Raw genomic sequence first — 26,286 nt, 5'->3', positions numbered from 1 at the left:
TACAGGCAATTGTCCCAGCCCCAGTGTTAAGTTGTCCCTTATCTCCTCAGTGACCTGCAAGGCCACCAGTAAAACAAGTTTCTGTGGATATGTGGCTAGCTCTGTATTCTGATTCATTGGTCAATTAGTCTATCCCTATGCTAATGCCACTATACACACACACACACACACACACACACACACACACACACACACACACACATATATATATATATTAAAAAAATAGACAGGGTCTTGCTATGTTAGCCAGGCTAGACTCCAACTCCTGGTCTCAAGCTTTTCTCCCACCTCAGCCTCCCAAAGTGCTGAGATTACAGCTGTGAGCCACTGCATTCAGCTATAATACCACAGTATCTTAAACATCTACAGCAGTAGTCCCCAACCTTTTTGGCATTGGGGACTGGATTAGTGGAAGACAATTTTTCCATGGACGTGCAGGGCAGGTGATGATTTTGGGATGAAACTGTTCCACCTTAGATCACCAGGCACTAGTTAGATTCTCCTAAGGAGTGCGCAACCTGGATCCCTTGTATGTGCAGTTCACATACGCTCCTATGAGAATCCAATGCCACTGCTGATCTGACAGGAGGCGGAGCTCAGGCAGTGATGCTTGCTGGCCACTCACCTCCTGCTGTGCAGCCCAGTTCCTAATAGGCCACAGACTGGTACTGGTCCACAGCCCAAGGGTTGGGGACCCCTGGTCTTCAGGAAAATCTCCTCTGTTTACTGACTTCTCCCCAGTGACTCTCTAGTCCAATCCAGTCCTCAAGACCTAACTCCTCCAGGAATTCTTCCATAATCCTCTATCAGCCAGTCCTCTCTCTCTTCCCCTTCTTTATCTTTACCTCTACCACTTATTTACAATTTATTACATAGTGTCATGTGCATATATCTCTGTCTCACACACTAACTCCTGTGAACAGGGATTATTTCTTTTACTTCTTTTTTCTCTGTTCGGCTCCAAACCCATCCCTAAAACCTCACACAGTACCAGACTTCCTATAGATTCAATGAATACCCGTTAAAAAGATCCAAAGGTCAATCTCAGCTTAGATCTTTAAATCTCAGTGGACTTGCCCATCCTGGCAAAACAAAACAAAACAAAACAAAACAAAACAAAAAACCAACAATTTGGACCCTTCTGGAAACATTACACCTTAACCATAACTTATTTTTTTTCTGGCCTATTGGAGCAAACTCAGTGGAGTTAATGAGGCTGAATAAACATGGTGGAGGAGTGGAAACCACTTTCTTGTCGTTTCCACAGAAAGCTAAGGCAATCAAGTGCATTGGGCCTTATGCTGCAGGAGCAAACATCCACAGGGTTGGAGGTGGTACCAGGTCCAGTCTGAAGTCCAGGGCAACCTCTCCACATCGTCAGCCTAGCAGACTGACATCCTCTGCCAAACAGCAGAGGGGATGCTTGGAGCCTCTTGTACTTGCTGCCCCCACACCAGTTTACAAAACTGCCTTACTCTTCCTAGTCAGGCCTGCATCATGAGCCAGCAAAGGAGGCTACCAGAAAAAGGACATCCTGCAGCTAGGAATAGAACTGACACAGTGAAGTCTTGCAAAGCTCCCGAAGAGAGGAAAGCTTCCTGGCACTAGCTGATGCTGGTGGTGCTGCAATATAGATTCCAGCCAGGTGAGGGAAGTGGAGGTTTATACTGGTGTAAAATGTACAAGAAAAGGAAGGGGGAAGCAGAAGGAATAGAGAATGTACTTGGTGGTTGAGAAAGGACTTACCATACCTCTTCTTTCACTCAACAAATATTTTTAAAGATCCACTATATATTGGGGACTCTGCTAATTCTGAAGACTCAGGAATGAAGCAGACCTTAGTTCCTGTTTCTTTTAGAAGCTCACATCTTGGGTACAGCCTAGCCTTCTCATTTCCCTTCATGTCCAGAAAGCTGGAGCACAGCTAGATCCTCTGCTGTCAATGAGGAGAAGTGAAAACTGCCACCAACATTTCTACGTAGTGCCCCCACCAGAGCGGCAGCCGAGTACAACAGCTATGGAGTAAGTTGCTTAGCCCCAAGTCGTTTGCCTTTGTTTTCTGAGTTCAGCCTTCAAGTTAATTCAGAGCAAAAGACAGTTACTTAAATCCAGATATTTTATCTTAATGTGGGTAATTCCCATAATATCATACATTAAGATGTCTGATTTCAGCTGCCACCCAACAGGTGGCAGGGATGTCGTTTCAGATCTGTTTTATCGCTGCATGTGCATATGTTTCTATTTCGTTTATGGCACATGAGAGGCTGTCACCAAATTGGTCTCGCATTCAAAGTGTGGAAATAGAAGCAGTTAGATCCTGACCTTTATGTAAGGTAGGAGCTTTGTGCATTGAGTGTATGTGTGTGTGTGTGTGTGTGTATGTTTATGCCTGAAAGAAGGGAAGAGGCAGGAAAGAGGATATAATTGCCAACCCCCACTGAGGACCCATATAGTTCATCTGTACCAACGACAACTGGAAAACCAGATCTTAAGGAACCAATGGCCCATTGCATCTCAAAAGCCCCAACGAGGCGAACCTGGTGGCTTTTTGCCGAGCCCAGTTTTTCAGTAGTGAGAAGGTAAATTGCGAGGAGAGCACTTTTCTGCTCTCACCCCACCCAGTCATCTCAGCCAAATTAGCAACGCTTCACGGGGCTGTTTGTTTGGGACTGATTCTGCTGCCTCTGCTGTTGTTCACCAAGATAGGCTGGGAAGCTGCCAAGCGATTAAGCGATCGTGGTTAGCCTGTTACTTGAACTGCTTTCTTCTGGAATATTAAAAGTTTTACAGCCTCAAGCAGTGCACTTTGGCTCCTTGTAATTAATACCGATTTTGCCATAATATCTTATTTTTATGGGCATTATCTTGTTTTTCATGAGGTGAAAAAAGATCGCTGCAGCTTATGAAATATGTTATAATGTCTCGCTTCACACAATCATATTCATGTCATTATCTGGCCCCTCGAGCAGCTAATTTAGCCCACATGATACAGAGCAATATTTATTTTCCTACTGATTATTTGAGGGGCACTCTTTCTACCATGTTGCACATATGGGCAAATCAAGCCTTGATCACAAATATATCCTTCAAGTCTTAGCTCGCTGGCCATCTCTATCGACTTTGCCTGACACCTCCTAGCAAACCTGGATCCTCCATCTTCCTGACTTTTGTTTTTAATATGTATTTCCATTATAGATTTCAATACTTTTTTTTTGTATTTGTCTCCCCATAAGACCATAAGCTTTTGAGGATAGAACTCATATCTTCTCTTCTCTATAGATTTTGTCCCTACTTCAGAGCCTCACACAGTGTATGTGCTCAGTAAATATTTATTGACTGGGTGCAGTGACTCATGCGTATAATCCCAGCACTTCGGGAGGCCGAGGCAGTGGATTGCCTGAGTTCAAGAGTTTGAGACCAGCCTGGGCAACAAAGTGAGACACCATCTCTACAAAAAATACAAAAACTAGCCAGATGTGGTAGTGCACACCTGTAGTCTCAGCTACTCGAGAGGCTGAGGTGGGAGATCTCTTGAACCTGGGAGGCAGAGGTTGCAGTGAGCTGAGATTGTGCCACGGCATTCTGGCCTGAGTGAAAGGGCCAGACGCTGTCTCAAATGAATGAATGAATGAGTATGTATTAAATGATTGATCATAAGTTTGTTTAAAGTATTAAATAAGTTCATATAAGCAAAGAACTTAGCAGAGGACTTGACACAGAGCAAACATTCAATATATGTTAGTTATTATTATAAAAATTTATGTGTAGCCAAACTTTGTTTTTCTGCAATTTGCACCTCTTGGTCCTTGTTCTTCCCTGTGGGTTGTAAGCCAGTGTTGGTAAGCCTAAAAATGCTGCTCTCAGCAGGAACTAGCTGAGCTACTGTTACTGGCTAGGGTAGGAGCACCAGGCCCTGGAGGGTAGGGGTTGTTTGAGGGTGACTCATCACACTCCTTTGCACCGGGAAATGTACTCATGTTTGTGCAGAATATGAATATTTCCAAGGAATTTCCATAAATGCTGTTTTATTTGATCATCCTAAAAAGCTGGTGGTGTAGATGGTATGGTATCATTTTATCTCCATTTTATGGATACTTTCTGGTGTTCTGCCCAAGACTGTATATACTATGAAGGGTAGAAGTGAAACTTGAATCCAGGATTTTTTACTCCACTGCAAAAGCCTCTAGGCCTATGGCCCCCAATATCCTTTGAAATGGCCTTCATAGTGGTGGCTTCAAAAGATAAATAGCATCATTAGACCTAGTTACTCCAGAGTAGCCCACCCAGCATGATTCAGGGCAGAAAGGCTGCACTTGCTATCCCTTCCAGATAACTGAGGCAGGGAGCTTATCTTCCAACTCCATCTGCCCCTTCACTTTACGTTTTTGGTTCTGGCTGTGGCCCAAAGTCTCCCTGGTGCTGTCTTCTCTTGATACCTTAATACATTCATGGAGTTGACAAGCATAAAAGATGGAGTACCTCTCCTCCAGCTGTCAGCTGATTGACCTGCTGGGAGCCAGTAGGTCATATTACACTAGTGAATCGGGAGAAATGTTGTCTGGTGCTGGCATCACGGAGGGTCTTGGGGCATAGGGACTGCATTATTTTATGACCTCACCCTTGGGCAGAGAGAGCCTCTCCCTGTGCAAAGAAAGGATAGTTGGTCCTCCCACAGAATCACAGTATCCAATACGGGAGACTTCATGGTGTGGAGGAAAAAGCATATTCTAGTTCTATCATTGATTAATCACATTGGCTTGAGCAAATGACATTCCCACTTAGAGACTGAGTGCCCTCTTTAATAAAATGAATGGAGAAAGTTAAAAAAAAAAACAGGTATTGTAAAAGAGCCAATGAGACAATGTACAAGAAAAAATTTCAGAAACTAAAGTCTATATAATGGAAGGGATTATTCTTCTTGAAGCTGATTTCTATGACTTTCAAGTTATGTCTGTCACCTTCTTCAAATTTAACACGGCTATGACTTTTACACACTCCTTCCATGTTTTAGCAGCAGATCCATGGTGACTCAGTGGAGGTATGGTACATAACAGGATGACTTGTTCTGTAGGATGGCTAGTGGCTGGGGCCAAGGCCATTCTGAATTTGGGCTGCCTGTCATATACTCCATGGAAGGCATGGATAGTACACTATCCGACCCAGTCATGTGGAGGCTGCTCAGAACCCAGGGCAATCTAGTGATCCTCTAGCTCTCAAATACCAATTCACCCAAAATCCGCATTCTTCATAAAGCCCTTGCCATTAAAAGAGTTTAATTTTTTAATCTCAATAACATCAGGTTGCATGTGTCATAGATATCAGAAATCAGCATTTCAATCACAGTATCACAGAATCTCAGAATTAAGGAAACTTGGGAGGTTATCTTTCCAATTCAACCCTAATCCAATTGTTCTATTTGGTTACATGTCTCTCCATGTCACAAACATGATTATAACTTTTCTAGTGGTGGAAAATGTTTCTTGTCCATCTTTGTGCCTCCCACAATGTGACTTTGTGTCTTCCATCACAGTCACTTGAACATACTCAATGCTAAATAGCTTCTTTTTGAATGAATGAATAAGTAAATAAATGGAGAATAAATGAATAAAGGAATGAACTTTTGTTGCATAGCTAATATGATTTCAGTTCAACTAGTACAGAAGGTCATTTATTTGTTAACAGGGACTTGAAACCAATGTACTCATTCAACAAGTTTGCCTACTGGATCATTCACTGAAGAAATGTTTATTGGGCACCTACTATATGCCAAACACTGTTCAAGGCACTGAGAGTTCATCAGTGAATAAAAAAGACAGGACCTGCTCTCATGGGGCTAACTTTCTAAAAGGGGGAAAACAAATGGGCCAATCTGATTGATGGGTGTTTAACAGAATAAGATGACTGACTATTTCACTACTGATTTAGCTATTTTAGCAACATTTAAGTACCACTCTTAAAAATTAATTTGTTGACATCTACATTTTCCAGATGCTCTTCTAGGCATTTTGGGGAGAACAAGATAGATTATATACACAAAGACATCAACATTTATGTGATGGGAGTGAGTAGCACAGTTGTCACAAACTCTAGTACATTTGTTTTAAAACACTACTTACAGATTTTTTTTTGCCACACCTATGTCCTGGGTTATTAAATTTTTATATTACACAATGACTTTATGAAGATAGTAGATCTATGTGTGAGCTTCTCAGATTTGTATTTATCTGTCCTTTATTTTAGGAAATGGTGATACTGACAATCACTGTTATCTGTGTGTGCGGCCGTAGCTGAAAAGACCATCCCGAGACCAACTGTCCTTTCCACATTGTGCACATAAGAAGATTACTCTTTGGTTTAGAAAAGAACACTCTGTTTGCAAAATCAATGATTGTTTACTGCTTAACTTGGACTGTCAGCTCAGAGAACTCTTTGCTCCAGAACAGCCCCAGATGGTGCTTCCCGCTTTCCCAAGTCCTTCCTTAGCACTGATTCTTCCATGGCCATGTGCCTGGTGGTTCATCTGCTGCAGAGGCTGCTCAGCCTCCACTGGTTTTGTTTCAGGGCTGGCACTGGGGCTGAAGGTATTATTTGAGCTGCTCACTAACCCGTACACTTGGCTGTGTGTCTTCTGAAACCATTCTTTTCCCATCTAGATACTCACTTAACAGGTAAAAAGGTTTTGCTGTTTCTTCCCATAAGCACTGCTTATTTTTATATAGAACCTCCTACAACTCAAGTGGATTTGTGTTTTACAAAGTCTAGGAATGGATTTTTTTTTGTGGTTTATCTGACATTTTTGGAATCATATAGATACATGTTTGCAAAATTAATACAACTTGAATAATATGCATAATCATAGGGAATATACAACAATATGTAATAATTGTTTCTTACGTAAGCAAGCATTTATTTTATGTATTAGTTGTTTGCCAGTCTTATCTCTCTCACTGAAATGTAAGATGGTAGGAAAGGAGACATGGCTTAGATGTATCCTTTTATTCCTAACAGGTAGCACAATATTCTGCACACAGTAAGTACTCATTGAGTATTTATTTAACAATGGATACATTTTAAAAATATAAAGAATGAAAAATGTTATTTAAAACACTGAGGCCCAGAGAGGTGTCTAAAACTCTAGCCTAAATCCCATGTGCTTGTAAACAAAACTTATAATTTTGACCAAAAACCAAGCATATTAATTTACTGCTTTAACCCTCAAACTATGCTATGAAATAGACAAGGCTGGCTTCTCTACCCTTCATGACAGCTGAAAAACGGAGGCTACAAGAGTGAGTTTATTTGTCCAAAGTCACACAGCCAGCTGGAGGCAGAGGCAGGAGGCAGGAGGTTCCTACTTAGTGGGCCATGTCCTACAAAATGTATGTGCTCACTAGATACTTGAATGATGATGAGCAGAGTATTTAATGGGCACCTATTATGTACTCAGCAACTTACAGGAAGCTTTGGGAGCAATACAATTATAAGACATGGTTCCTGCTTTCACGAACCTTATCACCTGGCTGGAAGGTTCTGGAATCCACAAGCAAATGTTTAAGTAGCCAGGTAAGGCAGAGAATGAGAAGGGCCAAAACAAACACGAGAGACCCTGAGCAGTGTAGAGCTCAGAAAGAGAGCAGACCAGCACTGGTGGCAGTAAATGAGGGATGGTACTAGTTACATCTCAAAGGAGTCGGGAGCATTGATTGCAACACTGAACGTGGCTCGGTCTGCAGGACTGTTGAGACTTACTTGATGCCTGGGAAAGAAGGGATCTTTGGCCTTGCAACTCTTCACTCGCCTGTCATCCCTGTTCCACAGAAAGACAGGCAGAGCAGCCACCTGAGCAGCGGGAGAAGTCATCCTCTCCCGAGTGACCCCCGTTTTAGGCACAAATGCTGCCTCCTGGGGCAGCAGTGGAGGGCCCCTCTATTAACAGGGCCCCATGCACTCAGGGTGTTACTCCCTGGATGAGCCTGAGGAGCAGAGACTGAAGGGACAGACTCCTTCATCCCCAGAAAGTTGCCCAGACCCTTTAATTAGCGTCCCCAGCTTGTTACATCTGCCACTGTTTTCCCCCAAGGGATACAGCCAGGCCTCACTTGCGCTGACTGTTATCTTTCAAGAGCTCAGAGCGGAGTGCTTTTTCAGTAACCTCATCAAAGGATAAGCTAGGATTCAGATAAGCTTTTCAAGGAGGAAGTCGGGGTTATAATTTTCAGAGACTTCTGAATGTCACCTCCAATTTTCAACTCTTCAGTTCAAATGCCAGTTTGGGGGAGCTGGGCAGCCTCAGATATTGAAATGGCAACCTCTGACCTCGGTCCTTCCACATTCCTGGTCATTTTAGAGCCCGGCAGATCCAAGAGTTGAAAGTGCTGGAGATGTCTGACTTTATAATAATTCTGCTTCTCAGAAGTGCAAATTACGCAGGAATTGGTGCTAAACTCTCCATTAACTACGGAGTCCAAGGAACCTTTAGTTTCCCAAATTACCTGTCAGTTTCTCCGTGACGCCATATAATTCTGTCGTTTAGAGGGAAAAATGGTTGTAATTTGAAATTTCAGTGAAATTTCTAATTGAATCTGCATTTAACTTTGAAGACTTAATGTTCCTCCATTTCAGCAATGGGTTGAGTCGCATTTGAAATTTCAGTTTCATCTTCCCCTAAAATCCACAGCTCCTTTCTCCTATCTCAGGCAGGAACACTCATTATGGCAGCACTGGCTGCTCATGTTTCATCATACAATCTTCATCCTGAAACAGGACCTTCAGAGGTCATCTAATCCATCCCCCGCCTCAGTACTGGGAGGGAAGATGTAAGAGCTAAGCTCAAATAAGGTTTAAAAAATAATTGCTTTCCCTTTAAAAAAAAAATCTCATAAATGATGATACACCACAATGATTCTTAGCAAAGAATTCTGGTAACTCCTAGTCATCATACTGATCAAGTCATAGAATATTTAGGTTTTGTGGTTTTCAGACATTCTCCCTGAGGAAACTTTGGAGCAGACATGATGACTGGGGGGGGCGGGGGGCGGTTCTTGATTTATTTTCTACCCTCATGTAAACGAGAAGAGCTCACTTACTATAATTAATTAACTTAATTAAAAGTGGAGATTTTCTGCTTGAAATGGTCTATTTGATTTCTGCTTATATATTCACTTAAAGGAATAATTCCTTAGCATTGGGAGAAAACAATGGTTTGAAATCTGCTGAATGGATATCACATTACATCTGAAGCAACTGAGACCAGATAACTTGATGTTGAACTCAATGCCATCGGCTCATTTATTCCACACATATTTATTGGAAGCTTTTTGTGTGTCAGGCTTGTTCTAAGCACTGGAGTATAGCAGTGAAGAAAACAAAGCCCTTGTCCTTATAGAGTTTATATTCTAGTGGAAAGAGAGAGACAATAAGCCAGAAATCAGTGAATGTTGTGCCCAGGTAGTGCTAAAGGCTATGGAGAAAAATAAAATGGAATAAAAAGAAAGAAAAAACACTTGGGGTGGGAGAGGTGTACTATTTTATATAGGATGGTTAGAGAAGGCCTTATGAGAAGGTAACATAATCTTACTATGCATATAACCAGGAAAGGGGCATTTCAGCAGGAAAAAATGTCAAATAGAAAGGGCACAGCCAAAGCTGTGGCTGAAGTGCAGCGAACAAGGGGGAAGACTGAGAGAGGAGGTCAGAGGGGTCAGAAGGGCCTGATCATCTAGGACGCTATAGACTGGCATAGGTCACTTGGACTTTATTCTGAGTGAGCCATCGGAGAGTTTTAAGCTGAAGAGTGGTATGATCTGACTTAGTTTTTCTAAAGGATGGCTTTGGCTGCTGAGATGACTATAGTTGGACAACAATGGAAATCAGGAGACAGGTTCACCTCTTCGGAGGCTGTGACAATAACCCAGGCAAGAGAAGATGGCAGGGTGAACAAGGGTGGTGGCAGTTGGGGTGATGGAAACCTGATGAAGTCCTGGATATTTTCTGAAGGTTGAGCTGAAAAAATTTGCTGATAATTTGAATTTGGAGTGGGAGAAAAAAAAAAGAAAAGTGAAAATGACACCAAGGTTTTATGGACTGAGCAACCGGAAGAATGAAAGTGTCATTTTCTGAGATGAGGCAGGTTAGGGGAGAAGCTGATTTGGGACGGAAAATAAAAGTTTTGCTTTGGATATGTGCAGGTTACAATGATGCCTATTAGACATCCATTAGCCCTCAAACAAGAACAAACAATTTATCCGGCACGAAGACAGCATTTTTCTGCTATCCCCTTTCACCTTCCGGGAGAAATACAAAAAGTAAAATAGAGCTAATTCAAAGTTTTAACATGTCACCTTGTCTGCAGGTGGTAGCTCAACCATTAGTTGACTGGCCTACTAATTTCCTTTCATTGAATAATATATGCAAAGGGATACAAGCTCATTTTAACAATAGCGTATGCAGAACAGTAGTCTGCTGAAACTTGACCATCACAAACGTCTGCCTAAATCATGGAGAAAGCTTGCTATCAAAGTTGCAGATGGCACCCAGCTGGGAGGGATAGTTAATAACTCTGGATGACAAAATCTAGATTCAGAAGGCAGGCTAGAAAGATGGGATAGAATACACAAGATGAATTTTATCAGAGATACATTTTGGGTCCCACCCTTAGTTCCAAAATGAACTGTGCAAATACGGAATGGGAGAAGTCTTAGTTTTCTAGACATTCGTGTAAAACAAAGCCATAGGGGGTTAGTTGACTGTAAGCTCATTATGGAATAGCATGGTACATGACTTTCAACAAAACTAATGTAACATTAATCGAAATGTAGTGTCCTGAATAAGAGAGTTAATCATCTCAACCTATTGTGCACTGAACTGTCCACACACATCAGGATAATTGTGCTCATTTCCAGTGCTGTATTTGAAATCGCAGTGAGCATCAACAGGAAGGTGCTTGAAACTTTCATGGCTTTCAGGATGTGTCTCTAGCTATTGCTTTGGGGAGACAAGCAATGAGAGAACTGGGTGAATATTTCTCATGCAGGGTCATCATCTCCTGGTGGTTATTCCTCACTTTTGATTATTCCAAATTGAGAATGTGAGCTAAAGCTTATCATAAGACCAAAGAATTACTCATTTTGATCCATTCTGAATACCATCTAGCCCACTTTTCTTACGCAAAAGACACTAATCCCATTGACATTTAAACAGTTCTTTTGTAAAATGTTCAGGTGATCAGCCCCAAAGCCATAAAATAGAAAGGGAAGGAGCGGAGAGAAAAAGGGAAATAGAGCATAGGTTCATCTAAGCTTACCTGTTTGCTAGCACCACACAGAAGGATGTGGCCCCACACATCCCATGTGGGTGCTCTCACTTTCCTGCTTTCACCTCTCCACTCATCTTCTTTCTCACAGTCCTTGCTGTTTAACTCCTCCCTGACCTGTTGTTTCTGTCCTGCATGCCTATCCTAGAAAAAAGAGTCAGTCCCCACTTTATTCTTGGCTCTCAAATTCTGCTGCCTCAGAAATTCTTCTCTGCTCAGTTTCTGCTGTCTCCACAATGTGGGGAGAAAGATAAATTCTGCGCTGCAAATTTGGTGGAAGAAGACTGGGAAGAGGTCTTGAAAATGAAATAGAAAGTCCCACAGTGGCAATTTCCTTCCAAAGACTACCCGTGTTGCTTTCAAATGCCTGTTACTCTTACTATTATAAAATTGGCCCTTTTTATGGCAGAGATAGCTAGCTTCTATATTGGAGACTTGATGATGGCAACTAGCTGTCCAATTAGGGACTATAATTTCTTGGCCTCTCTTGAAGCCAGGAAGGGCCATAGGACTAGAATTCCTGTCAACGGAGTGTGAGCAGGAGTGTGAGCAGGAGTGTGAGCAGGAGTGTGATGCACAACGGAGGTGTGCATCATTTTCAAATCATTTTCAAAAGAAATAGGTGTATCTCCCACAGTCTCTCTCTTCCCATCTACTAGCTAAACGCAGAAGATTTTGCAGTCCTAGATGAGAATAAAGAGGCAAGATTGAAGGGTTCTGAAGCCTAATTACCATCCGGAGGGCTTCTAGCATAAAACTGTTAGGTAAATGAGAAAACACATATTGTGCTAAAGCCAGATTGAGGGGCTTATTTGTTTCAGCAGATAGTGTTATCCTATTACATTATTTCTTTGGAAGAAATAACTCTGGAACCATATGCAAACTGTTTGCTTCTCTAATCTCTAGGTGATGGGTAAAAGTGAAGGAGGACACTTGGCTTATACTGGGTCATATATCTAATGAGGAAACATTGAAGAAAGCTGGAATTAAGAAGCCCTGCTCTGTATATGTGTGTGTGTGTTTGGGGAGACGGTGGTGGTCATTGACGTAGGGGGCAGCACTACTCAATAGTTAGAAGCTACAGGAAATCCAACTCACTTCAATGAATGGAAAACCTTTCTAAATCTATGTATGCTCCATGCATTGTCTGGTTGCCTGCTATGTCCCAGGAAAAAACCTGGTGATTGGCAAGCAAATTGGTGCTCCATAATGTTTCTTTCTAAAAATTAATAACAGATATGTTTATTATTACATATCCATCAGTGTGGCTTTTAAAACTACTTGAAACATGTATATCATCCTAGAGACACAATATCTCTTAAATTTTAAAAATAATTTTTAAAAGTCCTTTTTGTGTCTGCCAACAATGAAACCTTGCTGTGAGGGAGTGATTTTTCCATTAGTGAAAGTTTCATGCAGAGTCTCAATGAGCACCGGGTGGAAGGTTGGGCTAGATAACCTCCCAGCAGATCTCTTCCCGTTTTTATTATCCTACATCTCAAAAGCTTTCACAGACTTTTCCCATCCATTTTCTCTTTTCATCCTTATAACAAATCTGTGAAATTATCATCCCACTTTTAGAGGCTGAAAAATAGATTTGATAAAATGAGGCATCCAAGGTCACCTTGCTATTTAGTGATGATGCTGGAACTGTAACTTTAATCACTTGATTCCTGGAACAGAGTTCTCTGGTGATTCTCAATTCTGGAAAAAGAAAAGGATGATGGGAGGTTGACAGAGAGAAATAGTAGTCTTTATTGAATGCTTGCAATGCTAAGTACTTTATATACATCTTCTAAATAATCACAGCAACTCCGTGAATTACGATTAATCCATTTTATAGCAAGAATCAGATACTTAGAAGGGTAAGTTTACATAGCTCAAAGGTTGTAGACCTTGGGTTGGAGCCCATCTGTCTCACCCAAACCTTATACTCTTCTGCTCTATAACTACTAGCTTCCTGCCAGGTGCAGAAGAAAGCAATGGGGGTTAGGGTAGTTTATGAAAGACTTAACCAGGGAGATGGGACTCAAGCTGGCTGGTGGAATTATAGGATCCACTGGAGTGTCCTATCAGAAAACTGGCCACAACATATTTCTAAGGAGCAAGAGTTCACATATATTTTCTTGTGTTTTTGCCATTGCTGATAATCTCCAAGGAATCTAGAAAGGGAGCAAGGTTGGGGGAGAATGGAAAATTTATCTACCCGTGGCTTTCTGGGATTCACAGGTCATCCTCCTGGGCATAAGAACTCTGTAGGGGAAAATAAATCATGGTTGGGCTGAGAACTTGATGCTTACCAAAAAAAAAAAAATCTCACCAGAGACAGCCAGGGCTGTCATTGATGGTTTGGGGAAGAATCATCTGAACTTTGAGGACTGCAGAGTAGACCCTTAAAGTGGCAGAATTGGACTATCTCCTGGACATTAGGCCTTAGAAAAAATTCCAAACAGTTACAATTTCCACTGCTCCATCCCTATAGTCATGGTTACCACTGTCCCTAAGCTCTGCTATTCTTTCTCCCATATAATTCGTATTTTCTCTGTCTGCAGTGCTGTCCACTTTTCCCCAATGATTTAATCTCACATCAGTTCCTTCACTGGGAGCTTTAATCTTGAACATTCTATTAATAAAGAAAAACAATTGTATTGAGTAGAGAGGACCTGTCTTCAGTGGAAACCCCTGTTTCTGCCCCCTCCTTCCCTAGACCAGCCTGCTGCTGCTCTAACTTATTTTCCTCTCGGTCAGATTCAGGGCTCTTCTCTCAAACATTGTGTCCCATCCATTCTGGTTAAACGACACTAACTACATTGTAAGTAATAGCTCGCCCGCAGCAATGTCGCTAACGGGTCTGTCTGTGCCTGGGTTATGAATGGGCTCGTCCTCAGCTGCAGTCACATGGCTCTGGGCTGGGAGCTCATCCCATCTTGCAAGGTCAGACCTCATCGGTTTTTGGACGATGGGGAAATCTCCTAGGAAAACCTAGGATGCAGCCGAATGGGCTGCTCCATAGATAATCTCTCTTCTAGAAGGTGGTGCCTTTTCCTTCTCCCAGCCCAGAGTCACCAGTGCATTCAAAAGGCCAAGTCTTTAGACACCTGGATCGAACACTCAGGATAAACCCCAATTGCTACCTGCTGCCCTTAGATAGTGTATGCAAGGGAAATACTTAAAGGGTATCTTTACTTAAGAACATGTGTGAAAACAGCCTTATTTTTCATAGTCATCTAGCCTAGCAAAGCATCAGACATCGAGTCGCCAGTCAGGAAGTATTTGTTGACTATTAACACTAACAATAGTTTTATTTTATTGCATGACAGAGACTATGCTAAGTACTTCACACATAATAGATAATTTTATTTTACTTAATGCTCCTAGTAAGCCTATGTATTAGGTATTGTTATTTTACTACTAGAGTTCAGGAAGCTAAGGCTCCTGCAGTTTCCTCATCCTAAAGCCACACCACTTCTGAGAGGGGGAGCCAGCATTACAGACTGCCTCACTCCAAAACTCAGTCCTCTTAGGCACCCTATTATACTATTTCCTTAAAGGAAAAAAAATTGTTCTTACCATCAGCTGTGTTTTAAAATCACTGGCATTTTCACATCTGCTCTTAAAAGTCTGATCCAAATGTTCCATACATAAATACATGTGATTGTGTGTGTGCCTGCGTGCAAATATATGCACATCCAAGTTCATACTTAGGGAGAGGGGAATGATTCTGAAATGGGTTGGGGGACAAAACACCCATTTTCCCTCCACAGCTCTGCTTTATGAAACCCTGCCCAGCCACATACCATGTGGCAGATGGTGACTCATGAGCCCCTAGACCCCCAGTCCCCAGTCCTCAGCCCTACTACTCCCCACTTCATTCTCAGTCATTCAGTATAAGATCCTTTAGATTGTCTTGTTTCAAACTGAACTTTCACCTTGTAGATTTAACAGTGGAACTGGACTTCCCCCCCGTTTTTTGACCCTTGTCATTCTCCAAGGACTCCTTCGTTGAGGTTTTTTCCCCCTACCAGGTTCAGGCACAGCCCTTGCACAGCTTCATACTGGCACGTAGGATCCCTGTATTCTTTCATTTATGAATCATTTGTCTAGCAGATATTAACTGAGCAACTACTATGTGTCTCTGCTCAACCCTAGAACACACTGGTGAACATAACCAATATAGAACTAGCACTCAGATTGCTCACTATCTACTACGGGGTATGGGGAGCAGATAAGTAAATAAGCAAACCTTACAGGTAGCAGGGGAAAAATAACTTACGTTAACGCTTAGGCAGAACGTCTGAAATTGGAGAGCTCCCTTCTCTTTAGCAACATACCTTGATGGGCATATGATGAAAAGATAAGGCTCAGGGCCTGGCCTGCCAGGAGGAGAGTGAGTCAAGATATTGCTTTTCATTGTAAAGAGGAAATGTGAGTTCACCTGAGTAGACCTACTGGGAGGAGTCAAGAGGCAGTCATGGATATAAATAGAGAATGCCACGAGAATTGGGGAAAATGAAAGAATCCATTATCCAGAAGAGGCAAAAGTTAGAGAAGTTGATGGTGATGGGAACATCCAAAGGACTTTTAAGACCAAGCTAGTTTTTGTTTTAAGTTCTTACCTGTGTGCTACCCCTCTGCCTTGCCTTATATCACTTAAGTAAAATATATTATACAAAATAGCTGTCGTTAGTGGTTTTGTGGAAATTGTTGAATAGGGCAACATAGATAAATTTCAGCTTCTTTATACCCCTTTCGATTGGGAACAGAGTGACAGGAGAATATGACACTGAGGGAGGGAGCAACCCTGGAGTTCCAGGCAGTGGTCAATAACAAATGGAGCAGTAGCACTGAGCAGAGCTGAGGGGAATAGAGAAGTAGCTTCAGATGTTCATGTCAGGACAGCCCCCCAAACACACACACACGCGTCCATTTCTGCCCAGATAGACTAGACCCGAAGTGGTTCACTCCTGACTGCACAGAAGAATCATCTGTGTGCCTTAAGACCTATGGATGTCCAACCCCAGGATTTCATTGTCCAGTTAAGACGCAGCCATCAGTATTTTTTGAGAACATGACCCCTTGGAGGGATATTCGACCTCAGTATAATGTGGTTAAGTGTCCAAGAGGCATAAATAAAAGAACTAAAGAACAGAGATGAGGTAATGGTAGATGGGAGTGACAGCTAAACTGAAAGCCTGGGGATTGAGTAGAAGTTAGCCAAGCAATGGAAAGGAGAGATGGGACAATGTCCTGAGAAGAGGAAAAGCAGAAATCAAAGCAAGAGTTCAAACTGTACAAGGAGCTCAGTAAGGCTAGAACTTGGCAGTGTTGGGGGAAGGGGTAGGGTGGGTGGGGACGTTTGTACCAATGGCAATATGTGAAACCAAAGAGATAAGAGAAGTCCAGATCATGCAGAGTCCTGTGTGCAATAAATGACAAACTGGATTCATCCCAACACCATCGAGCTCTGGAAGGCAACATGTCTTCCCTCCACCATTTCAATCTCTGCATTAGTTAACTATTACTGCATAGCAAACTACAAACTACCCTAAAACTCAGTGGCTTAAAGCAGTGGACACATATTATTGCTCACAAGCCTATAAGCCTTTTGGGTGGTTCCATTTAATTGTGCCAGGCATGGCTGATCTTGACTGGGCTCAAGTGTATGATTGTGGTCTGCTGGTGGATTGGCTGGGGGCTGGCTGCTCTAAAATGCCTCAATCATGTACCTGATCATTAGCTATTGGCTGTGGCGACAGAGTGACTGGGCCATGCATCTCTTATCACCCACTAGGCTAACTCAGCCTTTCACATGGCAATGGCTTCTCCAAGACATAGAAGTACACAGAAATTCTCGGATTCCTGGTTTCTTGGTTCTTAGCTGACACACTATCACTTCTGTTGCATTTTATTAGCCAAAGCAAGTTAAAAACACATCAGTCCAGGCCGGGCGCGGTGGCTCAAGCCTGTAATCCCAGCACTTTGGGAGGCCGAGACGGGCGGATCACGAGGTCAGGAGATCGAGACCATCCTGGCTAACACAGTGAAACCCCGTCTCTACTAAAAAATACAAAAAACTAGCCGGGAGAGGTGGCGGGCGCCTGTAGTCCCAGCTACTTGAGAGGCTGAGGCAGGAGAATGGCGTAAACCCGGGAGGCGGAGCTTGCAGTGAGCTGAGATCCGGCCACTGCACTCCAGCCTGGGCGACAGAGCGAGACTCCATCTCAAAAACAACAACAACAACAACAACAACAACAACAACAAAAAAAAAAAAAAAACAAAAAAAACACATCAGTCCAGATTTAAGGGATAGAAAAGCAAACTCTTCCTCATGCTAGGAGGGTCAGCAAAGTCACAAAGCAAGGTGCATGGATACAGGGAGGGAAAAAATAATTGCAGCACATATTTGCAGTTGATCTGCCATACCCCCATAACCCTCACTGTCTCCATAGATTTCCCATGGTTTGGAAGTGGGAGGGGGCTCAGGGACATGCTATCTTTCAGGAGAACACTAATTCAGGCCACAACTCATACTGACCAACCAGCCACAGGCAAGAGCCAAGCTGCCAGTCCTAATTGCTCTGTCCAGTCTTCACTTGCCATCGATTTCCTATTTCCCATCCTCTGAGTCTCCAATGTTGTTTTCCTTAACACCACAAACTGTTGGTTGCTTTGTGCGTCCCTCAGGCCTTTCTTTTACATCAGTGCACAAAGAAGCTGCAGCACTCCCCCAGGCAGCCAAGGTGTCAGGGCAAGGCCACTGATCACAGGCCCTGCTGGTGACAGGAGATAGGGATTTCCAAAGAAAAGCTGGGCCCTTGCTCACCAGTCCTTCTGAAAGATAGAATGCTGCCTCCTAGACCTCCCAGGCCTCTTCCTATGGATACAGGACTGTGTGATACAGCTTGTCAGAACCTGGCCAATGGGCCTCCCAGGCTCGCAGTGGCTACCACACTCTCAAAGCAGACACGGATGGCAAGTATGGCCAGACTCCATTTAGATACCGTGTCCAGTCTGGACTCTGCATTTGAAGAATAATGGAAAGATAAGAAAGGGATAATAGAAAAGAGAAATGGTGCCTTGCAGGATAGACCAAAGGGAAGATCCTCATTGGAAAGAGAGAGGAGAGAGACAGAGAGAGAGGAGAGAGAGAGAGAGAGAAAGAGAGAGAGACAGAGAAGAGACTAGGAATGATTTTAGTCATTGGTTTCATTTTTTAGAAGAACTAGTACTGGTAGGAACATGACTTCCTGTCTATCTTTTCTGAGGGAAGAGTGTGAAATACACACTTTAAAATTCAGCATGAAGCAATCAGGTTAGATGGAGTGGAGAAGTTTCTGTTTGCAAGAGATGTAGTAAACAGAACATGAGACAAGAGTTAGACACTGTCTCTGCCCTCAAGAAGTTTCCAATGTTGTTAGAGATTCCAGAGTAATGCACATAAGCTAATAAAGAATATAGACTCATGCAACATCACTGTACACACACAAGTGATCTGGCAGTGACTCTAATTGCAATAAAATTTTAAAGAAGGAAAAATATCTAGGTAAATCTTTGTAGAAGCAGTAGGACTTGAGCTAAGAGGGATTTGCACAAACAGAAGCAAGAAAATTACAATCCAGGTAAAGGAGCTGTGCAAACAAAGGCAGTAAGGTGACCAACTCATCCCAATTTGCTGGGGCATCTTCTTAGTCCTGGGAAAACTGGCACGATTAGTCATCCAAAAGTGAGCCACAAATCAGCATCATTTGTGGGAACAAGTTTTGACAAGATAGTAGGATTTAGTTCAAGGGCTACCTTGAGAGTGGAGGTGGGGACAAGATGGCCTCTAAAGGCTCCTCCCAATCTGCTAATGGTATCATGTCTGTCTGCAGAATATTTTTAAACTTCCTTGATTTTGATCATAAATACCTCACTGAGCACACATTGGTCAGAAAAGTTTATATTTTGGTTCTGTCAGGTGACTCAGAAGACAGTACTTTTCCTCAAGAGCTTGTAGGAAGACTGTTCTTAATACAACACAGTCATTTCACTTGAGAACACTTACCTTACTGCACCTTACACCTGGTACGACCTCAGTGAGTGCTTCCTGGATAGATGAATTATGGATGGATGGATGGATGGATGGATGGATGGATGGATGGATGAATGGGTGGATGGATGGATAAGTGAATGGGTGGATGAATGGATGGATGGAAGAATGGATGGACAGATGGATGGATAGATGGATGAATATATGAATAGATGGATAGATGGAGAGTTGTATGAATGGAAGGAAGGAGAGAAATATGAAATAATAAATAGGCAAGTGGAACAGTGGCCTGGTGAGTGAAGTGATGGATAGATGAATGGATAAATTGAGGAACTGTAGATGAATCATGGTGGTTAAAGTAATAAAGCTCTAAAGGAGAAATCATATAAGTAGAAAGAAATTACAAATAAAACACAGTTGCATTTTCAATAATTTTGTTAGTCTGACATTCTAACATTGTCTTCCTACAGACAGATTATATAATCACACCACATCTCCCCACTACACACTCCATGGTTACCAACGCTTCCTTACCCAAAACTCTACTCTCTTCCCTTCTCTTTCTCTTTCAATTTTTTTTAGATTAAACTTTAGCTTTAATTCAATCAGACCCACTAATGCTATGTGACTGTAAGCATGTCACATCAGCCCCTAGAGCCTTAGTAACTCTGTCCCGACAAATGAGGGAGTTGATTCAGATAATGCATGGAGAACCTAATGCTTGGATCATCATCCTTATTATTTTTAAAACATGAAGAAATATGGCAGATAGCACAAGAATGATATTTTAAGAATATTCAAAATTTCCAGATTGAGAGCCAATAAAATAATCTGATACTTTCTATATACATGATGAAATGTCTCCTTTTCTTGTCATGTGAGAGAGAGATAGGGGGTTAGAAAGAAGTATGGGGAGAGGCTTTCCTCGTGGTGCTGGCTACAGGACCTCTGCCCCTAGTCTCCCTGAGCTGGAAAGAGGATGTGTTTTAGTCTTTGCTTCCACTCTGGCTCCATGTGGCTGGTGTGAAGTTGTACATTTTGCAGCTGAAGGCAGTGGGCTCCCCAGGATAATAGCAGCTGTTCAAGTGCATATTAGCACTCGAGATGCTTGATAAGAGGAATTAGAGTACCGCCCGGTTTCTTTATTTTTTATTTTTTGCCTGGCTGAATCAATAATTAAGTGCATTCTAATAGTGCAGTTTTGCTCGAGATTCTCATTTGGCTCAGGCATTAGGTCTAAATGAAATATTTAGTTGACAGGATACAGTTATGAAGCAAAACCACATTTCTGTCTGTATACTTTAATTTTTCTAATGATGAGAAACCACAGTCTGTCTTCCAACCCTGGCTGCTGCAGCTTTCCTGTCATTCCTTCTTCTAGAGAGAAGATAACAATCTCTCTTCCTTCTGCAAGAAAAATGAGAATGTCAGATCCTGGTGACCACCATCAGATGGGGCCTGGAGCAATGAGAAAAATCCTACTTTCACCAATTTCACCCTAATGCAAACAGACTCATCAGAAAGGCATGCCGAGACCTTTGCCTTAGGCACTGAGAAAAGAAAAGAAGCTGGGACTGTGTAAGATCAATACTGGGGGCACTGAGTGACAATATGGAAGGACCTAGCATCTCAGCCCATGGAGAGATGTGTAATGTATACAATGTGTAATGCATACAGTGACATCACGCCACGAGGTAGGGCATCAGTCAGGGAGTCTAGGCCACAGTGATGCTCCAATTGAAAAAATGAGTAGCTCATGACCCAGGGGACAAGTCTGTTCAGCACATGGCGAGCCTATGCCAGGGACTCAGAGACAGCTAAGCACAAAAGAAGGCATAGGAGATGAAGTCCCAGCTAGGCAGGCTACAGCTCAGGGTAAGCCTGCAATCTCATCTTCGCCACTGCCTTAATGTATGACACCGGGAAAGCCCCTCTACCTTGTCAGACCTCATTCCCTCAACTACTGATAAAGCACCATGACCTCAGAGCTACCATCCAGCATTGGCTCCTTAGGATTCTGGTTCCAGCAGGCAGGAACATTGAAAGGTCACCTCAAGCATGTTTCTGCCTCAAGACAATCTTCCTTTCATTCACGGGCATCACCTGACCTACAACCCTTCCACTCTACACATTCCTGTTGCACCTTAGGAAGCAATTCCACAGCCTTCTCTATTCCCTTTATTTCACATTCAAACAGGACCCACTCTAACATGTTTTCTCATATCCAACCTAAGCCCACTTACAGATGCCCAGCTCTTTCTTGAGAGAATATGTGTCTCTATGCCTCTAGTGGTCCTCTTAGTGTGCAGCACTATGCCATTGCCCCTCCAACTCATCACTGACTAGAGGAGGAGAAGAGCTCCAGAGAATATCAGCTTTGAGCCAAGTGAGCCTTCCGCAAGTGTTCCTGGGTTGCAAGGCAAGGTGGGATCAACATGAGTGCCTGGCCACCGAATAATAGAGACCGGAGTCACCCATGTTAGGCACATAATGGCTGCAGATCGCTAATTATTTGCACAGCTTGCTTTCCTGAGTGCCTCTATTTTAGATAAATATTTTGTATACATTTACTCTAGAAATTAGAAAAGGAGGGAGGGGTACAAAGGAAAAAAGGGCAAGCAACGTTGATCTTGAATCCAGGCTGGCTGGTTCGCTCTTGTAGTGTTTGAAAAGTCAATCCATTCATCTCCAGCAAAGTGGGCAATGCAGAAAAGTGATATTTGTCTAATATTTGCTCAGCTTATTGTGTCTCGCTGTGTATTCCCAGGTGCACTGGCTTTTGGAGAAAGTTAATCACTATGTCTTAAGACCTCCCTGGCTGTGCCATTTCTGAGCAAAAGGTGTAGAGATTTTTAAAATATCTATCTTCTTTTCTTTCTTTCTTTTTGGTTGTAGCTGGGCACAGGTACTGAGAGATAAGGGTAGGGGCAGAAATACAGAGGAGGGCAGAATTCTGGCCATGGAAGTTCTCTCCTGAGCATCTCTGTGGATCAGAGGCAAAGAGGTGCCCTATGGGAAGAGGGATCAGGAGCACAGCCTACGGAAGGAAAGGTCCTTAGGGTTGAATAGTTGCCACACTGGGAGTCATGGGAAAAATCCTCTGTGATATTTAGCACTTGCGATTTCTTTTTTAACCAACTATGTTGCATTTTGATCCCTGCAGTAACCCTGTAAAGTGAATAAGGCTGTTGGTATTATGCCCAGCTCACAGACCAACTGAAACCCAAGAAGATGAAGTGCATTGCTGGGGGTGGCATAGTGAATGATTCCCGACTAGTAAGAAAAACTAGAAATTAATCACTTCAAAGTAGCCAAATGCTTTTTAAAACATACTATACGAAGAGGACAAAAAGAAAACGAATATGTCATTCTCTCTCACACCCACTCTGCAAGGGGATTGTCTCCTTGGTACTCCACAAGTGTCATCCCTACCCCACAAAACCTACTGTATGCCAGCATTTGCTTGTGATCTAAAGAGAGCATAGACCCCACTCCTCATGATTCCTCCCAGTGGAGGAGTGTTACTTAGCAGAACATACCTGGCTCCTCTCCATTCTCACCCACTCTTCCCCAGAGAGGATTAGCTGCTTATCCACTTGATTTTAGAGGAGTAACTAGCTCTGTGGAGCTCAGCTCCTCTTACTTCCTTCCTATTTTCAATGAGTTTGCCAGCTCAGGGAAGCTGGGTGCAGAGGTCCTATGGCCAGCACCAAGAGGTAAGCCTTCCCCCATACTTCTTTCTAACCTATCTCTCTAACACATGAGAAGAAAAGGAGCCATGTCATCAGATGTATAAAAAATACAGGTTATTTCGTTGGTTCCCAAACTGGAAATGTTGGATAGTCCCAAAATATCATTCTTGTGCTATATAACCATCTGATATTTTGTCACATTTTTAAAATAATGAGGACAACGATCAAAGCATTAACAGGGTCTCCAAGCATTACCTGAATCAACCCTCTCATTTATCCAGACAAAGTTACTAGGACTATAGGGGCTGATGTGACATGCCAGGGTCACATAGCATTAGTAGGTCTGATTGAATGAAAACTCAAGTTTCATCTAAAGAATTGAAGGAGGGAGAGGGAAGAGAGTAGAGGAGTTTGGGGTAAGGAAGTGTTGGTAACCATGGAGTGTGTCATGGGGACAGGTGGTGCGATTATATAATCTGTCTGTAGGAAGACAATGTTACAATGTCAGACTCAAAAAAATCATCGAAAATGAAACTATACTTTATATGTAATTTTTCCATTCATCTTATGATTTCCTCTTTATAGCTTTATTATTTTAATCACTATGATTCATTTATAATTCTTAATTTGTCCATTCACATATCCATCATTCTACTCACCAAGTCATTGCTTCACTTGTCTATTTATTGTTTCATCTTTCTTTCTTTCTTCCCATTCATCCATTTGTTCATCTGTCCATCCATCCATCTGTCCATCCATCCATCTATTCATCCATCCATTCATCCATCCATCTATTCATCCATCCATTTATCCATCCATCCATCCGTTTATTCATCCATCCACCCATATAGACATAAAAATAGACACTCATCCATCTATCCATCCATCTATCCATCCATCCATCCATCTATTCATCCATCCATTCATCCATTCACCCATCCATCCATGTATCTATTCATCCATTTATCCATCCATCCATCCATCCATCTAAAAAGCACCCACTGAGGTTCTACCATGTGCGAAATGCTAATCTGGGTGCCATAGAACTTTAGAAGGTAAGTGTTCTCAGGTGTTAAGAACAGTCTCCCCACAACTCCCAAGAAAAGGCACTGTCTTCTGAATCATCTGGCAGAACACAAAATATGAATTGTTCTGACCAGTGAGTGCTCTGTTCTGCTTTCAACCCTCATAAAAGCTTAGTGGGGAAAGTCTCTGCCTTGGGAGCTGACAGGGAAGAGTTGATGCCTGACACCTACGATCAAACCTCTCTGATTCAAGCAATATCTGAAGGCCCATTGTTATCACATATTTACTGAAGTCATATCCTCAAACTAACCCTTATCAATAATCAAGATGATAGGTTTGACCTTTGTCTTCTGTCTCCTGGAAGGAAGAGAGTGAGGTTGGAAGAGAGGGAAACATTTTGTGGGCTCTAGAACCTCACCTCTATTCTGATATGCCTAATTTGATCAACAGGAAGGCACTGTCTCCTAATCTTTCTCTTCTTTTCTCCTCTTTCCCAGGGAACAAGAGCCAGTCTTCTGGGGATCCTGTCTCTTTCCTTCCACTGTCCATGACCAGCAGCTGAGAAGAGGCCCATTCATCAGCAGCTCTGCCAGTCCAAGTTGTTATTGCTTATGTTTCCTCTGACACTACATTTTCTCTGACTTGAAATATATGTCATGATTTAATCCACCTGGATGAATGTTCTGATGTACAACCATCTCCTCAATTCCACTGCCACTTTATGAAAATGCTCCACTAAGTCTGATAACAGGACAGCTTTACGTTTTGAATGCTTATGGCTTTATCAGATAAAATCCCAGTATAAAGAATTACTGGGAGTTTAGGCCAGTTCCAGATTAGGAGAGAAAAGAACCCTATATTGAAGCCATGTGAGTTCTGTTTTATATATAATCACAGAAAGCTTCTTGAAGATGGAAAGCTTGTGCGTTATAGTTACTCATGTGCCACGAAGGTGAAAATATGATGCTCTCAAATGAACCTGAGTTCTCAGCTCCCTCCCACTCTGCATCTTCCAGCAAAGCTAGGCTGAGCCTGCTTTTCTTGGGGCACAACTGAGCAGAAACAACATGGCTTTGGAGTCATCTGGACGTGGGTTCAAACTCTGGCTTTGCTATTACACTATGCATGATGTTGGGAAGATTACTTAAGCTTCCTGGAGCCTCAGTTTTCTCATTAAAATAGAAAAAACCTTGCAGCTCTCATGTACTATTATTTCACTGATTCAATAAAACACAGTAACTTACTTCATATGTTTGTCCTTTCCCTTCCATTTCCCATCAGATAATTTTTCATTCTTTTGTTTTCAATTTTTGGGAGATTTACTTCCCTTTGTCTTACAAATCTTCCATTGATTTTTTAAAAAAATACTGGCCACTACAGCTTTAATTTCAAAGAACTCTTTCTTATTTTCTCATTGTTCCTCAAAAATGATAATAATGATAACATCCCGTTTTTGTTTCTTTCCACGTATTTTATGGGGATTTATTTCTTCTCATGTTTTTCTTCTGTTTCCTGGGTTGCTTTCTTTTCCTCTCATTTTTTTTCCCTGACAGTTTGGGCATTGCTTTTCGGGTTTCTCTAAGTGTCTGGTGATCTTGGGTGGCCCTTCAGCATGAGGCATAAAAACCTTATGGGAAATTCCCTGTAAGGGATTATCAACTGTTGGGACCCAATAGCCTATAGAGCAGGGCCCAGCCATGTCCTTGGGGATCCCCAATGTCCATGCCTTGAAGCCTTTTTTCTGTGATCCTCTTCTCCATAGAACAACCTCAGCCTCCTGCCTGTGGCAATATGAGCAGGCTGGCAGAGTTGCAAGAATGCAGAAGAGCAGTAGCAAGAGAGGAGTTCAGAATATAGCAGTCACCTGATACCTTATTTCCCAGTGCATCTCCATAATCTGCCACTGCCAACCTCTCTGATCACTTTGCCCTAGTTCAAGCCCCCCAGCCTTTCTTCTCTACCTCACATTATCGGCTGCCTGCCAAAGGATGCTATACCTGCCATTCCTTCTGATTAGAACGCTCTTCAGGAGCCTGGCACCTCATCCTGCAGTACTTGCCTCAGGCCACCTCCTAGAAAGCCTTGTTTGTCATTCTCTGTGCCTTTGGCCTGTTTTGGGGTATCATGACCATGGAGAACTCATCATCTTCTCTGATGATATTATGTATTAATCTATGGGTCCATTTTCTGATTTCTTCCACTAGAGTTAAAGCCCCTGGAAGGCAGGG

At 42.4% G+C, this 26,286-nt stretch overlaps 1 long non-coding RNA gene across 1 annotated transcript; it reads left to right on the top strand.

The window, feature by feature from the left end:
* Positions 1-1,895: 1,895 nt before the first annotated feature.
* On the top strand, positions 1,896-25,253 carry LOC144334604 (uncharacterized). The gene is made up of 2 exons (XR_013404567.1): positions 1,896-2,022; positions 24,556-25,253. It is a non-coding gene; the product is annotated as an uncharacterized LOC144334604 (long non-coding RNA).
* The last annotated feature ends 1,033 nt before the right edge of the window (positions 25,254-26,286 follow it).

The sequence above is a fragment of the Macaca mulatta genome, chromosome 14, assembly GCF_049350105.2.
Source record: "Macaca mulatta isolate MMU2019108-1 chromosome 14, T2T-MMU8v2.0, whole genome shotgun sequence".
Lineage (NCBI taxonomy): Eukaryota > Metazoa > Chordata > Mammalia > Primates > Cercopithecidae > Macaca > Macaca mulatta.
The sequence above is the reverse complement of the archived record's forward strand: the minus strand, read 5'-3'. Positions and strand labels throughout refer to the sequence as shown.